General features: G+C 51.7%; 2 long non-coding RNA genes across 2 annotated transcripts in view; one reads left to right on the top strand and one right to left on the bottom strand.

The window, feature by feature from the left end:
* Positions 1 to 19,778, top strand: part of LOC148703121 (uncharacterized) — a 43,926-nt gene extending 24,148 nt beyond the window's left edge. Inside the window, exon 3 of the long non-coding RNA XR_016398915.1 lies at positions 16,928 to 19,778. This is a non-coding gene — a long non-coding RNA (uncharacterized LOC148703121). The remainder of the gene's footprint in view (positions 1 to 16,927) is intronic.
* Positions 821 to 2,804, bottom strand: LOC149751022 (uncharacterized). Its single transcript, XR_016398878.1, has 2 exons — positions 2,614 to 2,804; positions 821 to 1,361 (listed from the first exon to the last, which is right to left on the bottom strand). It is a non-coding gene; the product is annotated as an uncharacterized LOC149751022 (long non-coding RNA).
* Positions 19,779 to 19,990: the final 212 nt, after the last annotated feature.

Raw genomic sequence — 19,990 nt, 5'->3', positions numbered from 1 at the left:
GTCATCACCTGACTTGCTCCTGCAAAATCAGCCTGGGTGGCAGCTGGGTTAGGAGTTTGCTCGGCTGGCTGCCTGGCAACTCCTCTCCCTCTTGCTCCTCTCCTCCGAGCTGCAATATTTGCCAAGACTTCATTCTCTCTGTTCCTCATTTTCACCTATTAAAAAAAAATAAAAAAAATATTAGCATAATTCAATTAACTAATTTTCTTTATTTTGAATATGCCGAATTTAATTTAACGAGACTTAACTACCCATTTCCCTTACTAAAACTCTTCTTTTTTTTTTTTATTAAACCTATTGCTCTGATACCACTAAATGTCACGACCCAAATCCGGATCATGACACGGCCGTGCTATTGCAATCTTATGCACACAATAACACGAAGCCACTTAAAATTTCGTCATGAAAATAAATAGTTTCATTTACTAATGTCATAACACTGTTCATGAAGTTGGAACAGTACAGAGCTTCTAAAATTTAATTATTACATAATATTTTCAATTACCCCAACCCTGAATAACACCAAGCTCCCTGCTCCTAGTAGTCTTATTCATCTGTAAAAAAAATAGATAAAAAGATATGAGCTACACAGCTCAGTAAGTAACCAGGTACTATCTTATTGGATCAAGTACAATTATGCCAATGCAGTGATTAAAAAGCCAACAGTTGTAGTAAAATAAAACATTTTATAGATGATATACACAAATCAGGTCATAAAGCAATGCATGATCCATCCATGAAAATTCATAACCATGATAATGCAAGTCATATAGAAATATTGCCATTTATCCATACTTTATAAAACATACTCTCAGACGGATGTGCTGCTATGGTCACTATAATCCCGTGACAGGGCCTGTTAATCTTAGTCGACTAATTCTGTTATTCGTTACCAACTTTAACCCGTTGGCAGAGGGCCTGTTATTCTTTGGATGCTAGCTCCAGGGTGTCAACTGGCCTCTATTTCTAGAGGTGGTCATAGCTATCTGAGAGTTCATAAATCATATTCTTTTTCTTTCATAAATCATAATCATCATAAATAGGTTGGAAAATGATAAATGGCATTATATAATTTAAAATGCATAAACATGCCTCAAATATCATTTTTCATGCAGTCTAACATAATCATAATTTCATAACTCATACATCATCAAATATTCATGAAGGATGCTCTTTAATCAAATTCATGTATCACATGCAATCATATACTTGATCCTAATTTTGAGGAAAATATATCATAAGCAATACATTTTCATAATGATGAATAAACAGTAATTTAAAAACTTTAAGATCAGTGCCAAGGTTACTTACTGCAATATGCTTTCCAATTTCTTACGTCCGGGTGACAAATCCTTGATCACCTAAATAAATCACATAGGGGTCACATTATTCTCTAATTATTTCATTATTTTCTAATTTATCATAACATGAATTTACTTGCTTGGATCTCAAGTCCAATTTACTTAATTTAGAGCCCTTGGCCTCGATTTAGAACCAGATTGGGTTCACGTAGGTCAATTGGGTCTTTAATTAAAGAATTGGGCTCGGTTCCTGATTGGGTCTAGCCCTATCGGGTCAATTTGGTCTTCTGATTATATTATTGGGCTCAATTTCAAGTCCAATTAGGTTTAATTTTGGTTCAGGGTCAATGTGGCTCATCTAGGCTTGAGTCAGGGTCAGCCCAAAGTCAATTCGGTCTCAATTTAGTTAAACTGGTTTTGATTTGGGCTTGATTCATATTCAATTTGGGTTTGCTGAGACTAACTCAGCTTAATTAGGTTCAGACCCAACTCAATTGGGCTTAATTTGGTTCGGATTTAACCCAATTTATAGTTTGGGTTCGTCCAGACTTAGCCCAATCAGACTGGGCTCGGTTTTAGTCAAATTTGGCTAAACTCATTTTTCTTTTCTTTTATTTGGGCCTAATAGGTTTGGACCCAAACTCGGATCCGACCCGTTAGGTCGGACCCGTTAAGGGTCTCTCTTTTTTTTTTTTTTCTTTTCTTTTCTTTTTCTTTTTCTTTTCTTTTCTTCTTTTTCTTTTCTTCCTTCCTCTTCCCGAACCTTCTTCTCCCTCCTTCATTTCTTCTCCTCCTCTTCTCCCGCGACGGAAGAAAAGGAAGAGGGCTCGGGAGAGGGGCAACGACCGACGGCGCCCGGCGGCCAGCCTGCGGTGTCCACGGTCGCGCCCGCGGCCGTGCCTGCGGTCGTGCCCGTGGCCGTGCTCGAGGCCGCTTCGGCGACCCGCGGCCGCATCTGCATCCCGCTGCCGACGACCCGCGTCCCACGGCCAACGACCCGCGGCCCACGGCCAAGGCCGGCGCCCGCGGTTGCGACTGTGGATCAACCACCGGTATTTTTTTTTCTATTCTTCCTCTTCCTCTCTTATTCTTTTTCTTCCTCCCCTTCTTTCTTCTCCCGTGGAGTGGAGATCGGACTCAGGGAGGGCCTGAGCCACAGCCGGCGGCGCTCCCCGGCCGGTCAGCGACACCGGCCGCGCCTGGCCTGCGGCCGCCGTGGTCTGTGACCGACGCTGTTCGGCCACCCCGACCGACGCCCGTCTTTTTTTTTAAAGCTAGATCTACAAAAATAAATTATGAAGAAGGGCTTTACCTGCTTTGAAGGGGATCGTTTGTCTCCTACTCCGGCGATGCAGCCCTCTGCTCCGGCGACGTGGGACTAACACGGGGTCCTGCCAATCGGAGAGGATTGTGAGAGAGGGAGACAAATAGTGGAGGAGGAGGAGGGACGGGTGGTGAAATGGTAGCCGATCGGAGCTTCTTGTAGCCTCGATCACTGGGGGAGGCGGACGGTTGTAACCGCCCACCATCAGGCGTTACAAACGCCTGCATGATGGTGTAATGCCCCCCTCCGTTTCTCTTGGGAGTGGGGCGGTTATCACACCCCGTGTTAGTCCCACGTCGCCGGAGCAGAGGGCTGCATCACCGGAGTAGGAGACAAATAGTAGAGGAGGAGGAGGGACGGGTGGTGAAATGGTAGCCGATCGGGGCTTCTTGTAGCCTCGATCACTGGGGGAGGCGGACGGTTGTAACCGCCCACCATCAGGCGTTACAAACGCCTGCACGATGGTGTAATGCCCCTCTCCGTTTCTCTTGGGAGTGGGGCGGTTATCACAGATTATTTGTAAATTAAAAAATATTTTCTTCGACATTTTTTTAAAACTCTCCTTGATTGCATTTAATGTTAGATCTTGTGGTGATTCATGGTTATGGCACAAAAAAATTGGACATTTTTAAATTTTGGTGATTTAAATATATGATATAAAAACAAATTTGGTGATTGATTTGCCTTCGGTTGAGAATGATGGGTATATTTGTGAATCTTGTGTTTATGATAAACAACACATATTTCCTTTCCAAGTTAGAAAATCTTAGCGAGGAAAAGTGCCTTTCATCTTTGTTCATTTAAATTTGTATGGTCCTATGAGAACATGTCTGATGCTGAAGAGTAGATATTTTATGGTATTTGTTTGTTGATTCCATCAACAACATTTAGGTGCATTTTTTGAAAGAATAATCACAAACGCTTTCCACCTTGCAAACCTTCAGGGCCTATGTTTAAAAGCAAAGTGGCTACGCACATAGAAAATTGTGTACTAACTAGGGTAGTGAATTCATATCCAAAGAATTTTGAAATATAGGAATTTACTGAGAATTAATAGCAAACTTCACCCTCTCAGTAAAATGGAGCATTAGAATGCAAGAACATGACCATTACTGAAGTAGCAAGGTGCATGTAGGGAAAAAAAAAAGATTTTAAAAACATTTTGGGTAAAAGCAGTCATCATGTCCACGTATCTTCTTAATCGGTTCTTTATAAAAATAATTTCAAGCATGAAATATGGTATGGAAGGAAGCTTAGCATGAATCACTTCAAGGTATTTGGTTGAATAGCCTATTTTCATATTCGTTCTGAAAAAAAGGGGTAAGTTAGATGGTAAAAGCATCAAATGATTTTTTTTGTGGGGTATAGCGATGAAACAGAAGGCTATAAACTTTATAATTCTGTTGATAAAAAATTGATCGTCAATTGTGATGTTATTTTGCCAAAATTGATTCATGGAATTGGGAAATAGGATAGAAAATTCTTCTTTCATTGTAGATTAGAGTGTTGACTCATCTTGCGAGATTCGACCTTGTAATTGGACCTCTCCTATTGATTATACGCCCGTTGACCATGATTCTCTATCCTCAAGTGACATATGTAAGGAAAATCTAAAGTCTTGTTGATATATATATCTGTTGCTGGTGGTCCAAACCGAGAACGATTGGCACTGCGGTGTGAACGGGGTTCCGTCTGAGTTGTCTTGGTTGGTGTTGGTTGCGCTCCACCTTCCGCCAAGAAACCTGCAAACAAGCCTTGCACCACCACCAGGGTGGTGATGGCCCTCCGACGGTCAAGTCAGAGGAGATTGGAGGAGGAGGAGAGGTGATAATCGCAAGTAAGAAAGTGCTCTGGGAGATATTGCTCACCTCCCCCCCTTTCTCCCCCCAGCCGCATATATACCTGGCTGGGGGGTCTCTCAGGGGGGTTCGTTATCGTGGGGCACGATGGTGTGGCCACTGACATGGCCGTTACAGGGCGTCGTGGAGCAGCACCGGGTACGGCCACGTCAGGGCATAGTGGGGCTCCGCTTTGTACGGCTGATGCAGGAGATCGTGGAGCAGCATCGGATACAGCCGTTGCAGGGAGTAGTGGAGCAGGATCGGATACAGCCGTTGCAGGGAGTAGTGGAGCAGGATCGGATACAGCCGTTGTAGGGAGTAGTGGAGCAGGAGGCCGCGGCGTGCCTCTGGGGAATAGCCTGTCGTTATCAAGAGATCTCCGACTCGGGGTCGGAGCGCTGGATCAAGGGGCAGCCGACTCGGGGTCGGGCTGCGGAGCCGAGGATATCCGACTCGGGGTCGGATTGCTGGATCAAAGGGCAGCCGACTCGGGGTCGGGCTGCGGAGCCGAGGATGTCCGACTCGGGGTCGGATTGCTGGATCAAAGGGCAGCCGACTCGGGGTCGGGCTGCGGAGCCGAGGATGTCCGACTCGGGGTCGGATTGCTGGATCAAAGGGCAGCCGTAGTCTTCCTGGGCGCGCGTGCCGGTCACGTGGGGCATGGCGGCTTATTTCCCCCGTAACAGTAGCCCCCCACTTCCGAGCCTGGAACCAGAAGGGGAACAGGTGAAGGGAGTGATGTTTCGGGATTGCCGCCGTTCCTCGGAGAGGCGCGCGCGCTTCGAGCTCCCCGCCCTTTTTATGGCGTATGGCGGTTATTGCCGACCTGGCAGTCTGAGGATTTCGGTGGACATCCTTCCTTAATGGTGTCGATTCGCCTTTGGGGCGCGAGCGACCCTTCGGCAGCCAGGCGTCCTCTGGCGTCATCGAGGCGTCACTTGCCTTTCCGCCTATTTAATCGGGGGCCTTTCTCCGTCCGTCTTCTTCTTTACAGATATTTTCAAGTTTCCCCTTTGCGCAGCTGTTGCTGCCGTCGGACTGTTCACTTGTTTCTCCTTTGGCGCTCTCGGAGCCGTTCTTACCTCTTTTCCGGTGAGTTTTCCCCATTCTTCTACTTAGGGCTCTCCATACTTTCCCCTCTTATACTAGTGTACTCCAGTCGCTCCGGTCTTTCCCCCCTTCCTGTCCCCGTCCTGACCGTAGGTTTATTGGCCATTAGGAATGGGCGAAGTGAGAGCAGACCAAATTAAGTCGGAGCTGGTCGCCACAGACTTAGACAGACTCGTGGCTCGGTACCACCTTTCCGAGGCCTGCAACGCCACGCTCCCGGGGCCTGAGGAGAGGATGTCCCATCCTCCTCCAGGGAAGATCGCCATCAATGAGGGCATTCTCCAGGCCGGGTTCCGCTTTCCCCCTTCGGACTTGGTCATGCAGGTGCTACGGGGTTTAAGAGTGGCACCGACGCAACTGGTGCCGAACTCGTGGCGAGCCCTGACGGTCTTCCAGGTTCTCTGCCGTATGCACGAGATCCCCGCCACCCTGAATGTTTTTTGGGAGTTCTACAGCCTGAGCGGCCACCCCCAGGACAAAGGGTGGTGGTGCTTCGCAGCGCGGCGAGGATGCGGCCTTGTCAAGGAGGCTCCTACCTCCATTCACAAATGGAAGGAGCGCTTCTTTTTTGTTGATGCAGATCCCTCTTGGGAAATCAGGGCGACCTGGGAGACCCCGATGAAGTCTCCGATCGGCCTATCGAGACTGTCAAGGGAGGAGTCCGATGGCTTGGCCGCCTTGAAGGGGTTGGTTGCCGAGGGCCAGCTCCCCCCGGTGGCCCGCCTTATTTCTGAGGATACTTTGGTGAATGTCGGTCTGAGCTCGGTCCCCACCGACCGTGAGTCCGCCACCGATTCTTTCTTGACTTTTTCCCTTCTTTCGTCCCGTTCTTTCCTTTGGTTTCTCCGTCTCCGACTATCCCATCCTTTTTGCAGAGATCGACGACGTCATGCGGTCGGTGAAGACAAAGGCTGTTGGTAGGGCGTCCCTGCTGGAAGCAGCCCAGAGGAGGAAACGAGCTCTTCCGAGCGGGGCCCCACCGGCGAAGAAGTCCCGTAAGGAGGTGCCTCCGACGCCGACCGACGAGTCCGGGCCCACCGATCAGGGAGACGTCGTGGGCACGGACCGGCAGCTGACGCTGTATCAGCCCTCCGGTGGTAAGATTGCCGCCACTCCGGAGGTATCATCCGAGCCTGCCCGAGACGGACGGGTCGGACGTGATCGGTCCCCGACCCGGCCTTCGACTCGGTCAGCTCCTGATGACTCGAGGAGGGACGCGCCGAGGCCCCGACCGAGCGGGACCCTATCAATTCCTGGGGTGACCCCCGCCCCGAGCGCGATCGGCCGGACTCTTCCCCAGGCGATGGATAGGGGTAAGGCTGCAGATCCACCGTCCGGCTCTGGGGAGAAATCGGGGTCTGCCTTCACTACCGATGGCGCCCGAAATCTCATCGAAACAGTGCTGCTGGAGAAGGACCGTCGGCGGGTCCGGGAGTTGGAGGTCTCTGACGTTGGGGCTGCCAGCTGTGTCTGTCTCATGTCGGTGAGTGTTCTTCTGGCCGCTTTTCACCATTTATTGGCTCTGTTGTTCTCCGCCTGACTCCCTTATTTTTCCTATTTCTTAGCTCGCCCAGTACATGATCCGTCTGGAGGAGTGCTACAAGGAACAGGCGGGGCTTCTGGCGAAAGCCGAGGACCGGCTGAAAGCAGTGGAAAAGGGAGGCCAGGCTGTGGCAGGCAGGACGACCGGGGACTTCGAGGCGAGGCTCCGGGAGGCCGAAGAGCGGGCACTCGGCTTTGCTGCCCTCGAGAAGCAACTGTTGGAGGCTCAGGAGCAGCTCAAGGTTGCCTCGGGTCTCGAGGGCGAGGTCAAGAAGGCGGATGAGCGGGCCGAGAAGCAGTCCCGGAAGGCTGCCGACTACCGGGAGAGGTGGGAGAAGGCCCAGCGGTCAGCCGACAACGCCCGCAACCGAACCCGGTCTCTTGAAGCTAAGCTGGGCGAATTGGAGTCAGTCTTGGAGAAGTCCCGTGCGAGCGATCAGGAGCTTCATTCGCGCCTGACGGAGGCTGAGGCTGCTCGCATTGCTGCCGAAGCGAAGCACAAGGAGGCTCGGGCTGAGCTGCTGAGGGTCTCCACCGAGGCGGAAGGCCGGATTGTGGCGAAGGTCTTGGAGGCGAAAGCCCAGATTATGGAGCAGGCAGAGGCGGCGCTGGCCGAGAGGAGTGCGGAAATCGGGCGTCAGGCGGTAGAGGCATATCGCCAGTCCGCCGAGTTCGCTCATGATATGTCGGAGGCAGTACAGACCTATCGTCAGTCCGACGAGTTTGTCCGTGACGCGTCGGACGCGGGGGCCGAAGCCTTTGTCTTAGGCTTCGAGGAGGGCCTGGCAAGGGTGTCGGCTAAGTACCCCGAAGTTGACCTGAGCGAGATCTCCCTTCTCGACTCCTCTCCGGCGCCATTGCCTGTTGGTTCTCCTGCTGCTTCCCTACCTCCTGCGGACGAGCCCGACGTTCCCGACCCGGGAGTTCCTCCAAGCTGACCTCTTGTACCTTTCGTTGTCTTCTTTTTTTTTTGTATACCGGCGTTTTGCCAAATTGTTTGGGCCTCGGCCCTGAAACAATGAAAATTAATGCAAGTTGAATGTTTCTTCATCTCGCCTTCGTCCTTCTTTTTCTTTTAACTCTCGGTAGCGTCTTGCTGACTCCTGGCTCCCGAAATTCTTCCGGCGCTAGGCCAGGCATCCGAGGGTTAGGCCTCAGGAAACTCTTCCGGCGCTAAGCCAGGCATCCGAGGGTTAGGCCTCGGGAAATTCTTCCGGCGCTAAGCCAGGCATCCGAGGGTTAGGCCCCAGGAAATTCTTCCGGCGCTAAGCCAGGCATCCGAGGGTTAGGCCCCAGGAAATTCTTCCGGCGCTAAGCCAGGCATCCGAGGGTTAGGCCTCAGGAAATTCTTCCGGCGCTAAGCCAGGCATCCGAGGGTTAGGCCTCAGGAAACTCTTCCGGCGCTAAGCCAGGCATCCGAGGGTTAGGCCTCAGGAAACTCTTCCGGCGCTAAGCCAGGCATCCGAGGGTTAGGCCTCAGGAAACTCTTCCGGCGCTAAGCCAGGCATCCGAGGGTTAGGCCTCAGGAAACTCTTCCGGCGCTAAGCCAGGCATCCGAGGGTTAGGCCTCAGGAAATTCTTCCGGCGCTAAGCCAGGCATCCGAGGGTTAGGCCTCAGGAAACTCTTCCGGCGCTAAGCCAGGCATCCGAGGGTTAGGCCTCAGGAAATTCTTCCGGCGCTAAGCCAGGCATCCGAGGGTTAGGCCTCAGGAAACTCTTCCGGCGCTAAGCCAGGCATCCGAGGGTTAGGCCTCAGAAAATTCCACTCGTTGGTCGACCAAGGCTGGCGCATGCCGAGGCAACTGGTCGGGGCTTCAGGCTAGTCTGCTCCCGGGATGGTCATCGGGTTAGCCTGGCATCCGAGGGCCGAGCCTCGGGACCTTCCACTCGTTGGTCGGCCAAGGCTGGCGCAAGCCGAGGCGACCGGTCGGGGCTTCCGGCTAGTCTGCTCCCGGGATGATCATCGGGCTAGCCAGGCATCCGAGGGCCGTCAAGCCTCAGGAAATTCCGCTCGTTGGTCGGCCAAGGCTGGCGCAAGCCGAGGCGACCGGTCGGGGCTTCAGGCTAGTCTGCTCCCGGGATGATCGTCGGGTTAGCCTGGCATCCGAGGGTTGTCAAGCCTCAGGAAATTCCGCTCGTTGGTCGGCCAAGGCTGGCGCAAGCCGAGGCGACCGGTCGGGGCTTCAGGCTAGTCTGCTCCCGGGATGATCATCGGGCTAGCCTGGCATCCGAGGGTTGTCAAGCCTCAGGAAATTCCACTCGTTGGTCGGCCAAGGCTGGCGCGAGCCGAGGCGACCGGTCGGGGCTTCAGGCTAGTCTGCTCCCGGGATGATCGTCGGGTTAGCCTGGCATCCGAGGGCCGAGCCTCGGGACATTCCGCTCGTTGGTCGGCCAAGGCTGGCGCAAGCCGAGGCGACCGGTCGGGGCTTCCGGCTAGTCTGCTCCCGGGATGATCATCGGGCTAGCCAGGCATCCGAGGGCCGAGCCTCGGGACATTCCACTCGTTGGTCGGCCAAGGCTGGCGCAAGCCGAGGCGACCGGTCGGGGCTTCCGGCTAGTCTGCTCCCGGGATGATCATCGGGCTAGCCAGGCATCCGAGGGCCGAGCCTCGGGAAATTCCGCTCGTTGGTCGGCCAAGGCTGGCGCAAGCCGAGGCGACCGGTCGGGGCTTCCGGCTAGTCTGCTCCCGGGATGATCATCGGGCTAGCCAGGCATCCGAGGGCCGTCAAGCCTCAGGAAATTCCACTCGTTGGTCGGCCAAGGCTGGCGCGAGCCGAGGCGACCGGTCGGGGCTTCAGGCTAGTCTACTCCCGGGATGATCGTCGGGTTAGCCTGGCATCCGAGGGCCGAGCCTCGGGACATTCCGCTCGCTGGTCGTGCGCTTGTCGCTCGCTGCCCGACGGGGTTTCTCCGTGGCCAGCCGCGATCATGTTTCTCCTTTTCTCTAAGCGTTGCCTGGGGGAACACGAGAAGGGCATTAAACGCTAATTAATGCGTTACCTGGGAAATCGGATCGCCAGCTGCTGCTTGCGAGGAGTGTTAGTTGAGCGGCCGCGATACGCGGGTTCTTCGAGGAGGATACGGCCTGGGCGCGAGCGGAGATATGTGGACCTAGGGGTACATGACACCCGGATTGTCCTGCACAAAGAATGCGGTTTAAGGAGAATGACGCTTAGGAAATCGCGGGGAGATACGCCTCGGGAGCCGGAACGGCTCCGGTTTCAATGCGCCTGCATTTATTGGAGCCACCCGCATCGGAACGACCAGGGGGCCGCAGTTTGGCTATAAATACAGGTGCAGGTACGATGGAGTTTGCCAAGCCGGAGCTGTTCAGGTTGCCATGGATCGCGGACCTCCTCCTTGGCATATGACTGAGAGACTCCTGTTGAAGGAAAGGGGAGGCGCTCCCCTTGCGACTTCAGCCAACTAGCCGTTTCATCTGGGATCAACAAGGAGGGTCTTCCCGGCGGAACTCCGCTCTAGGCGTTTCATCCGGGATCACATCTCCCCTCCTTGAAGTTCAGCCTCCCGATTGAGCTCTGCACCAGACGCTCAGTCCGGGACCGCGCCTCCATATGCTCTTCCCCCTCGAATTCCTTCTCTTTCCTACCACTGGGGAGGATGGGAATATCCTTTGGAGGCGGCGTTCCCCTGGGGGCAGCGGGAGCTTCTTCTGCGGCGGCGCCTCGTCTTTTTGGTGAGGTGCTGGATGGCGCCTCCGGTTAGAAGCACCCACTTCCGGTGGGATTGCAGCTGCTTTGGGTTGAGGGTTTGGGATCCTCGGTCCTCAGCTCCACGGATTCTCCACCTCTTCTTTGCTTTCTATACTCCCTAATTCCCCTCTGGGAATTCCTTGTAATCACACGAGCACGCCATTGTAACCAGAAATTATTGAAATGAAAAGTGTTGCACCTTTTCAAATTGTCTTTCTGGCCTTGTTGTTCTACTGGTAATACATCCGCAGGTTAGCGGAATTCCAGCCCCTTGGAATTTCTCGGCCATCTAGGGCTTCCAACTGGTAGGAGCCAGGTCGGTTTACCCAACGAACTTTATACGGGCCTTCCCAATTCGGCGCTAGCTTCCCACCTTCCGTAGGTTGAGATGCCTTAGCTCGCCTCAGCACCAGATCTCCAATTCTGAAAAGCTTCGGTCGGACTTTGGAGTTGTAATATCGGGCCACCCTCCGCTGATACATTGCCATCCGAACCTGCGCCATTTCCCTTGCTTCTTCCAAGAGATCCAGGTTCCCTCGGAGTTGCTCCGAGTTGGCCTCGGGTCGGTGTGCGGCTACCCGAGGTGAGGGAAGTCCGAGCTCTACGGGGACAACGGCTTCCGTGCCATAGGTTAGGCTGAAAGGCGTCTCCCCGGTAGGAGTCCGATGCGTGGTCCGATACGCCCAAAGGACATTCTCGAGTTCCTCGACCCAAGCTTGCTCCGTCTGTCCGATCCGCGCTTTGATACCTTGGAGGATTGTCCGATTTGTGACCTCGGCCTCGCCGTTGGTTTGGGGATGCGACACGGACGTGAACCGATGTTCGATCCCGAACTCCTCGCAGAAGTCTCGGAAATGCTTGTTATCAAACTGTCGACCGTTATCCGAGATGAGGACCCGAGGTACCCCAAATCGGACAATGATGTTCTTCTTTACGAACTTCCGGACTTGCGCCTCCGTGATGGTGGCCAGTGGCTCTGCCTCCACCCACTTGGTGAAGTAGTCGATGGCGACAATCAAAAATTTCCGCTGGGCCGAAGCGATGGGGAATGGTCCGAGGATATCCATTCCCCACTATGCAAAGGGCCAGGGGGCGGTGATTGGCGCCAAGGGAACAGAGGGGACTCTCTGGATGTTGGCGTGGCGCTGGCAGGCGTCGCATTTCCGTACGTGATCCTTTGAGTCTTCCAATAAGGTCGGCCAACAGTAGCCTTGCCTCATGATCTTATGTGCCAGGGACCTAGCCCCCAGGTGCGATCCGCAGATGCCTTCGTAGACTTCGCTGAGGGCGTAAGCCGCTTCCGAAGGGCGGAGGCACCTTAAGAGGGGGGGCGGTGAACGAGGTCCGATACAGCCTCCCTTCGTAGAGTACGTAGTGGGCGGACTTCATAACAAGTCGCCGAGCTTGATCTTCATCTTCGGGGAGGATCCCTTCGGCGAGGTAAGCTACAAGCGGGTCCATCCAAGATGGTTCCGGATCAATTGCCATTACCGCTTCAGCCTCGCCGATGCTCGGGGCATCTAGGGTCTCCAGGTATATCGCCCTTGACAAGTTGTGTGCCTCAGCGCCCACCAAGCGGGACAACCTGTCGGCCCTAGCATTTTCGCTCCTTGGGACCTGCTGAATGTCAATACTGCCGAGGTCGGGAATGAGTGCTTGCACCTTCCGGACGTAGCTCTGCATGGTCGGGCTCCGTGCCTCGAACTCCCCTCGAACCTGCCCGACCACCAGCTGGGAGTCGGTGAAGACCTTCAGACGCCGGATGCCGAGCTCCTTGGCAAGTTTGAGTCCCGTGACTAGGGCCTCGTACTCCGCCTCATTGTTGGTCACTGGAAATCCGAACCTCAAGGCATACTCGGCTATCACTCCATCGGGATTGGTAAGGACCAGCCCAGCCCCTCCACCTTCAGGGTTCGACGACCCGTCAATGTGGAGCGTCCAGATCGGGAGATCGAGGCTGGGTGTTTCCGGCGGCCTAGGTTCCGCCTCCTGCACAGTGCACTCAGCGAGAAAGTCCGCGAGCACCTGGGCCTTGATGGCGGGCCGGGGCTGGTAGCGGATGTCGAACTCACCAAGTTCTACTGCCCACTTCACCAGCCGTCCCGCATTCTCAGGATTGCTGAGGATCTGCCGCAGTGGTTGATCGGTCAAAAGGGTGACAGAATGAGCCTGGAAATAGGGGCGAAGCCTCCTGGTCGCAGTCAGCAGCGCGAAGGCGATCTTTTCAGCCTTCGTGTACCGCGTCTCGGCATCCCGGAGGACTCGGCTGGTGTAGTACACGGGCTTCTGAAGTTTTGCCTCTTCCCGAACCAGTACTGCGCTGACTGCGGTTGGGGAGACCGCCAGGTAAAGGTAGAGCATCTCCCCCTCTTGCGGTTTGGACAGCAGGGGAGGAGACGCCATGTACTCCTTGAGCTGGTCGAACGCCACTTGACATTCAGCCGTCCAGAGGAAGTCTTTCGGGCGCTTCAACACCTTGAAGAACGGTTGGCAGCGTTCGGCCGATTTTGCCACAAATCGTCCGAGCGCGGCGACCCTTCCAGCGAGCTCCTGAACCTCCTTCACTTTGGTCGGAGGGGACATATCTTGGATGGCCTTGATTTTGTCCGGGTTGGCCTCGATCCCCCGCTGGTTGACAATGAAGCCGAGGAACCTCCCGGCCGAAGCACCAAAGGCGCACTTCGCTGGGTTTAGCTTCATACGAAACTTCCGCAAGGTGGCGAAGGTCTCCTCCAGATCCGCAATGTGCTGATCCGCATGGCGGCTCTTTACCAGCATATCGTCCATGTACACCTCCATGTTCCGGCCGATCTGCTCCTTGAAGATTTTATTGACGAGGCGCTGGTAAGTAGCGCCAGCGTTCTTCAGACCGAAGGGCATTACCTTGTAACAGTACAGCCCCCTGTCTGTTATGAAGGCCGTTTTCTCCTCGTCCTGTGGAGCCATCATTATTTGGTTGTAGCCGGAGAAGGCGTCCATGAAAGACAGCAGCTGATATCCGGAAGTCGCGTCGACCAGTTGGTCTATTCGCGGAAGCGGAAAGCTATCCTTGGGGCCTCGGCGGCCTCCTTGTTCCGGTGGGAGGCTGCCTCCTCGGCGTCTGCATACTGGTTTGCCCGAGATAACAGCTCCGGGAAGCTCCGCGGTAGGCGTTTGTCCAGGGAGAAGGTGAGTCTGCCCTTCCGGAAGCCACGCTTCAGGGCTGAGAGAGCCACTTCCTGGCTCAGGTTCCGGACCTCCAGTGTAGCCTTGTTGAAGCGGGTGAGATAATCCCGCAGGCTTTCTCCCTCGTTTTGCCGGACATCAAGAGGGAGTCGGAGACCAGTCGCCGCCTGCTACTGACGGCGAAATGGCTGATGAAGAAGCGGGTGAACTGGTCGAAGGACTGGATGGAGTTAGCCTCCAGGCCGGCGAACCATACCCTTGCCGGGCCACGGAGGGTCGCCGGGAAGGCCTTGCAGAGGAGCGGATCCGATGCTCCATGGAGGAGCATAAGAGTCCTGAAACTCTCCACGTGGTCCCGCGGGTCCGCCGCCCCGTCGTAGGGTTCGATCGCCGGCATTTTGAACCCCGGCGGGTTCGGGGTCCGCAGGATCCTCGAGGCAAGCGCCGGCTGGGAGGAGATCTCCAAGTCAGCGAAGGAATCTTTGGAGTGGCCCTTCAGGACCTGGAGCTGTCTGTGGAGATCGTCCACCCGCCGGTCCAGGGAGCGCGACCGGTGGGTGGGGGACAAGGAGCGGCGCGAGGGGGACCGACTGGAGTGTGGGCCCCTCGAGGACTGGGGTGTCTGAGAACGCGCCCGGGTCCGCCTCTCGTACCCCGCACAGCTCCGATGAGAAGGTCCTGGCAGAATGGACCGCACTCGAGAATCCTCCTCGCGCCGGCGCTCCTCTCCATGGGAGAGGAAGGAGCGCGGGTTGTGAGGAAGAGGCGAGTGCTCGGGGGGCAGCGGCTCCTGAGCCCGTTGCGGCACCCGAGAGATCACACCCTGCAGATTCTGCACTGCCTCCGCGAGGGTGCGAACCTGCTGGGCTAGCTGGTCGAACTGAGCAGCTTCGACCGTCTGAATGGGAGAAGGGGCGGTGGAATGCTGCTGAGAGTGCGTTGGGGACGCAGCAGCCTCTCGGCCGGAGGCGCGAGAGGCTCCGCGACCGGAAGCATTGGAAGCTCCACGACCACCTCGCCGTGCCATTACGATCGTTCTAAGATTCGGCCCTTCCTCTAGCGCCAACTGTTGCTGGTGGTCCAAACCGAGAACGATTGGCACTGCGGTGTGAACGGGGTTCCGTCTGAGTTGTCTTGGTTGGTGTTGGTTGCGCTCCACCTTCCGCCAAGAAACCTGCAAACAAGCCTTGCACCACCACCAGGGTGGTGATGACCCTCCGACGGTCAAGTCAGAGGAGATTGGAGGAGGAGGAGAGGTGATAATCGCAAGTAAGAAAGTGCTCTGGGAGATATTGCTCACCTCCCCCCCCCTTTCTCCCCCCAGCCGCATATATACCTGGCTGGGGGGTCTCTCAGGGGGGTTCGTTATCGTGGGGCACGATGGTGTGGCCACTGACATGGCCGTTACAGGGCGTCGTGGAGCAGCACCGGGTACGGCCACGTCAGGGCATAGTGGGGCTCCGCTTTGTACGGCTGATGCAGGAGATCGTGGAGCAGCATCGGATACAGCCGTTGCAGGGAGTAGTGGAGCAGGATCGGATACAGCCGTTGCAGGGAGTAGTGGAGCAGGAGGCCGCGGCGTGCCTCTGGGGAATAGCCTGTCGTTATCAAGAGATCTCCGACTCGGGGTCGGAGCGCTGGATCAAGGGGCAGCCGACTCGGGGTCGGGCTGCGGAGCCGAGGATATCCGACTCGGGGTCGGATTGCTGGATCAAAGGGCAGCCGACTCGGGGTCGGGCTGCGGAGCCGAGGATGTCCGACTCGGGGTCGGATTGCTGGATCAAAGGGCAGCCGTAGTCTTCCTGGGCGCGCGTGCCGGTCACGTGGGGCATGGCGGCTTATTTCCCCCGTAACAATATCAATCTTGTGATTTTGCTAGTTTTGCTTTGGAATCTACTTGTTTTGAAGATGCAATTATGAAGAAATGGATGTGATTGAAAGGAACAAGGAGACTAATTATCTATCCCAAGGAAAAGAGATCATTGGTTCAAATGGATCTACAAATGCAAATCCAATTTAATGGATCACTTTAAGGTATAAAGTTTGGTTCATTGCTTAAGCGTATGCATAAATTCCAAGTATTGATTTCACGGAGATATTTTCTCCTATTGTAGGATTCAATACCATGAAAACCATGTTAGCCTAGGAAACACAAAAAGGATAGCAGGTGTATCTGCAATTTATTTGAAATGGAGAGTTGCAAGAAAAGCATATGCTCAATGCTTCTAGGTTTTGAAGTAAAAAGGATGGAGCATCAATTATATAAATTGGAGAAAGCTTTATCCGGACTAAAATAGAATCCATGGCATAATATAGTAAGATTGACAGATACTTTCTTAAAACAAGTTTAGAAAAAGTAAAAGTGAGCCAACACTCATTTTAAGATCCGAAGGTATGAAAATTCTCATAATTTGTTTTTATGTTAATGATATGATATTTGCTAGCGATGCTGTGGGAATTATTAACAAATTCAGGGAAAATGTGATGTTAGAATTTGAAATGACAAACTTAGGTGTTTTACATTTTTTTTTTCAGGGATGGAAATTATTCAATATGCTAATAAAATTTTTATTCCAAGAAAAATATGCCTGTGATTTATTGATAACATTCTATAAGTCAAGTTATAAACCTGTAAAAAACTCGCTTGAACAAAAAATGAAAAGTTTGTTTTAGATGGAGTTGCTAAAGTAAATGAGAAGTACTGCAAAAACTTGATTGGAGGACTGATTTATTTGACTCTCCAAGACAGGTATTATTTGTGCAATGAACTTGTTATCTAAATTTATTCATAATCCAAGCAAGGATCATCTTGGTGCAGCTGAAAGAAAACTACAATATGCCCTAGGAACACTGGATTGTGGAATTTGATATTGACAAGCAAGGGATTCAAGCTTGTTTCTTATACCGATTGTGATTGTATTGGTTCTGCAGATGACAAATGATGCACATCTGTTTTTGCTATAAGTCTTCAGTTCGGGGTGATATCCTGGGCAACAAAGAATCAACGCTCCATTGCTCTCTCAGGCTCTAAACTCAAGTACGTTGGCCACAAGTATGGCATGTCACATGGTATAAGCTCAAAAGGATCCTATCAAAATCAAATGTATAAGAGAAGCAAGAAGCTACCATGATGTTCTATGACAAGTCTACATTTTCCACGATAAAAATCTATTATTTTGCCACCACTTCATTCGGGAACTTGCTGGCATTTTCATGAGGCACTCTCCAAAAATAAATCTACAAATTTCGAAGCACACTTGCTGTCACCAATTCTGAATTTTCATGGGATTATTTGATCTTTCTTTTCATATGAATTCTAGTAGTTTTTTCGCTTTTAAGTGTTGGGTTTTGACCCACATGACCACATCGTGGTCAGTTACGATCCCGTGAGAAGTGGAGGCATTATCCTTGATGGTAGGATAACATAACGGGTCTCACCCTCTGCCTAGATAGGGAACACTGCATCGGTCTCCATCACCGTGTGTTCGAACAGGGGCCAAGAGGGAGATACGAACTAAGGACTTGATCATCCTGAAAACAATGGATCCAGGTACGCTTCCTTTATTTGAAGACTGGTTCATGATCCTATTCATAGATGTTCTTACATGTGGTATCAGAGCCTGGTTCATCCTAGAACCAGATCACAGTGAAAGGGTAGATCACAGGGACAAGGCAATGATCGTTTTGGCCAGCATAGAGGCGATCTGATCATCGCCATGTTGACCGGCCGTCACTGGGATGCCGGGATACTGTGCCGAGAGTCGACCATTGCGTTGTCCCTGGATGGCTTTGGCACCATAGAGGCGATCTCCGGCATTGGGGTTGTTTTGCCGGCCATCACAGGGTCGGATTCATGGATTTGAGAAACAACCCCACTCGGGGTGACCCTGCTGACGCCGGATCTGGCCGGCATATGCCGCCGTGAGCCATCAGTGGATCCGGCGTAGACGCCGGCCATGGTCTCCCTCCCACTCCTAAAAAAAAAAAAAAGGGACGGGTCGGAAGATAAAACTCACCGGATGATCGCCGTCGGTCGGCGTATTCCTGCGGGTGACGCCGTCGGGCGGCGTTTCGTCCGGCGTCGGGCCCATCCCGGTGGCGCCGTCGGGCGGCACTTCGTCCGGCGGCATGATCGCCGCCCGCCTCTCCTAAGGGCCAACGGGCTGGGTTCGGCGGAACCCTAGCCCGCCGCTAAAAGAGGAGGAAGACGGGTCGGGATCCCGACCCGTCTTCAGTTCTTTTATAAAAAAAAAAAAGGCATAACGGGCATAACAGGCATAACGGGTTCGGGTTTTTGGGTTTCGATCCGAAACCCGAGTTCGTTTGGCCAATAAAGGGGAATTTTTGGTTAAGCCCCTCTGCATAGTTTATTAATGCAAACAGTCCTTCCAGGGCTGTTAGAAGGACGAATAATTTTCATTTCAGTCCCTGTTAAATGTTAAACTTATGCATACAGTCCTTCCAGGGCTGTTAAAGAAAGAAATGTTTCTGTTAAATCCCTGTGAAATATTTTATTTATAGTGAAGTCCTTAGAGGGCTGTTAAAAGATGAAATTGTTTCTGTTAAGCCCCTGTGAAACATTTTATTTATGCTGACATCCTTCCAGGGCTATAAGAAACAAAATATTTTGATTTAGTCCCTGTAAAGCATATCACTTATTTAGAGGTCCTCAAAATATGTTAATTTAGTCCCTATAAAACATATTATTTATGCAGAGGTCCTTGTAGGGTAATGTGATAAAAAAAAAATTGTCATTTATTTTACATTTTAATATACTTGATAGCATGATATGACACATGTACTGATTGTGTAGATTTGTAAAATATTAAATACATGTTTTATTTTAATTTGTCATATTATGAATTGTCAATTATGTGCAATGTCATTATTTTAATTTGATGTCTATATTATGAAATAGTTTGGTAGTTGCCAAAGTAACCCAACTAGAATGTTTAATAGACATCAAGTCATCAAATACTCTAATCCCAGGTATTAAGATAATGACTTTGCAAATTATGACTTACAGTTTTTCAATCATGAGATATTATGGATTGGCCCAAAGGTGCACCACTTTCAAATGATTGATTTGCTGAGTTAGGATAATTAATGAGTATCCTTGATTTAATAGGTATTGGATGCTCAAAGGCAACAGACCTATTTGAATTTTGGACCTATATCATTAATTATTCCTAGGTGAATTGGGAATCACCATAATAGTAATTTAGTATTTCATAATTACAACCCAAAGGTGTATTATGGTAATACTGTTTATGTTATTCATCATTATTGCTAACTCAAAGTGTTAATGTTGTAAGCATTTTCTTATTGTTAATTTTCTTATTGCAGTATCTATTCCTGTTTCGCTTCATTCGCAAGCTTCATCTGTTACGATCTTTAATGGAACTAATTTCTCAGAGTGGAATGAACAAGTCCAGTTTCACCTAGGTGTTCTGGATCTTGATTTAGCACTCCGATCTGAGAAACCGGCTGACATTACTAATTTGAGCAGCTTGGAAGAAAGGTCTTTTTATAAGACTTGGGAAAGATCGAACAGATTGAGCATTATGTTTATGCGGATGAGTATAGCGAACAATATCAAGTCAACGCTTCCTGAATGTGACAGTGCTCAAGCATTATTGAGAACTGTGGAAGAACGTTTCCGATCTGCTGATAAGTCTCTGGCTGGCACATTAATGGCTAAACTTACCACCATGAAATTTGATGGTACTTGTGGGATGCATGAGCATATCCTTGAAATGACAAATATAGCTGCTAAGCTGAAGGCTCTTGGGATGGATGTGAATGAATCCTTTTTAGTTCAATTTATTTTGAACTCCTTGCCTCCTCAATTTGGATCATTTCAAATTCACTATAACACTATTAAGGATAAGTGGAATGTGAATGAATTGACCAGTATGCTTGTTCAAGAGGAGACAAGACTTAAGCAACAAGGATATCATTCTGTCAATCTTGTAAGTCATGGAGCCAAGAAGA

The sequence above is a fragment of the Phoenix dactylifera genome, chromosome 17 (genome assembly GCF_051530095.1).
Source record: "Phoenix dactylifera cultivar Ajwa chromosome 17, Ajwa_hap1_PhDact_Kaust_v1.1, whole genome shotgun sequence".
NCBI classification, from domain to species: Eukaryota; Viridiplantae; Streptophyta; class Magnoliopsida; order Arecales; family Arecaceae; genus Phoenix; species Phoenix dactylifera.
Note: the sequence above shows the minus strand (reverse complement) of the source record. Positions and strands in the feature narration are given on the sequence as shown.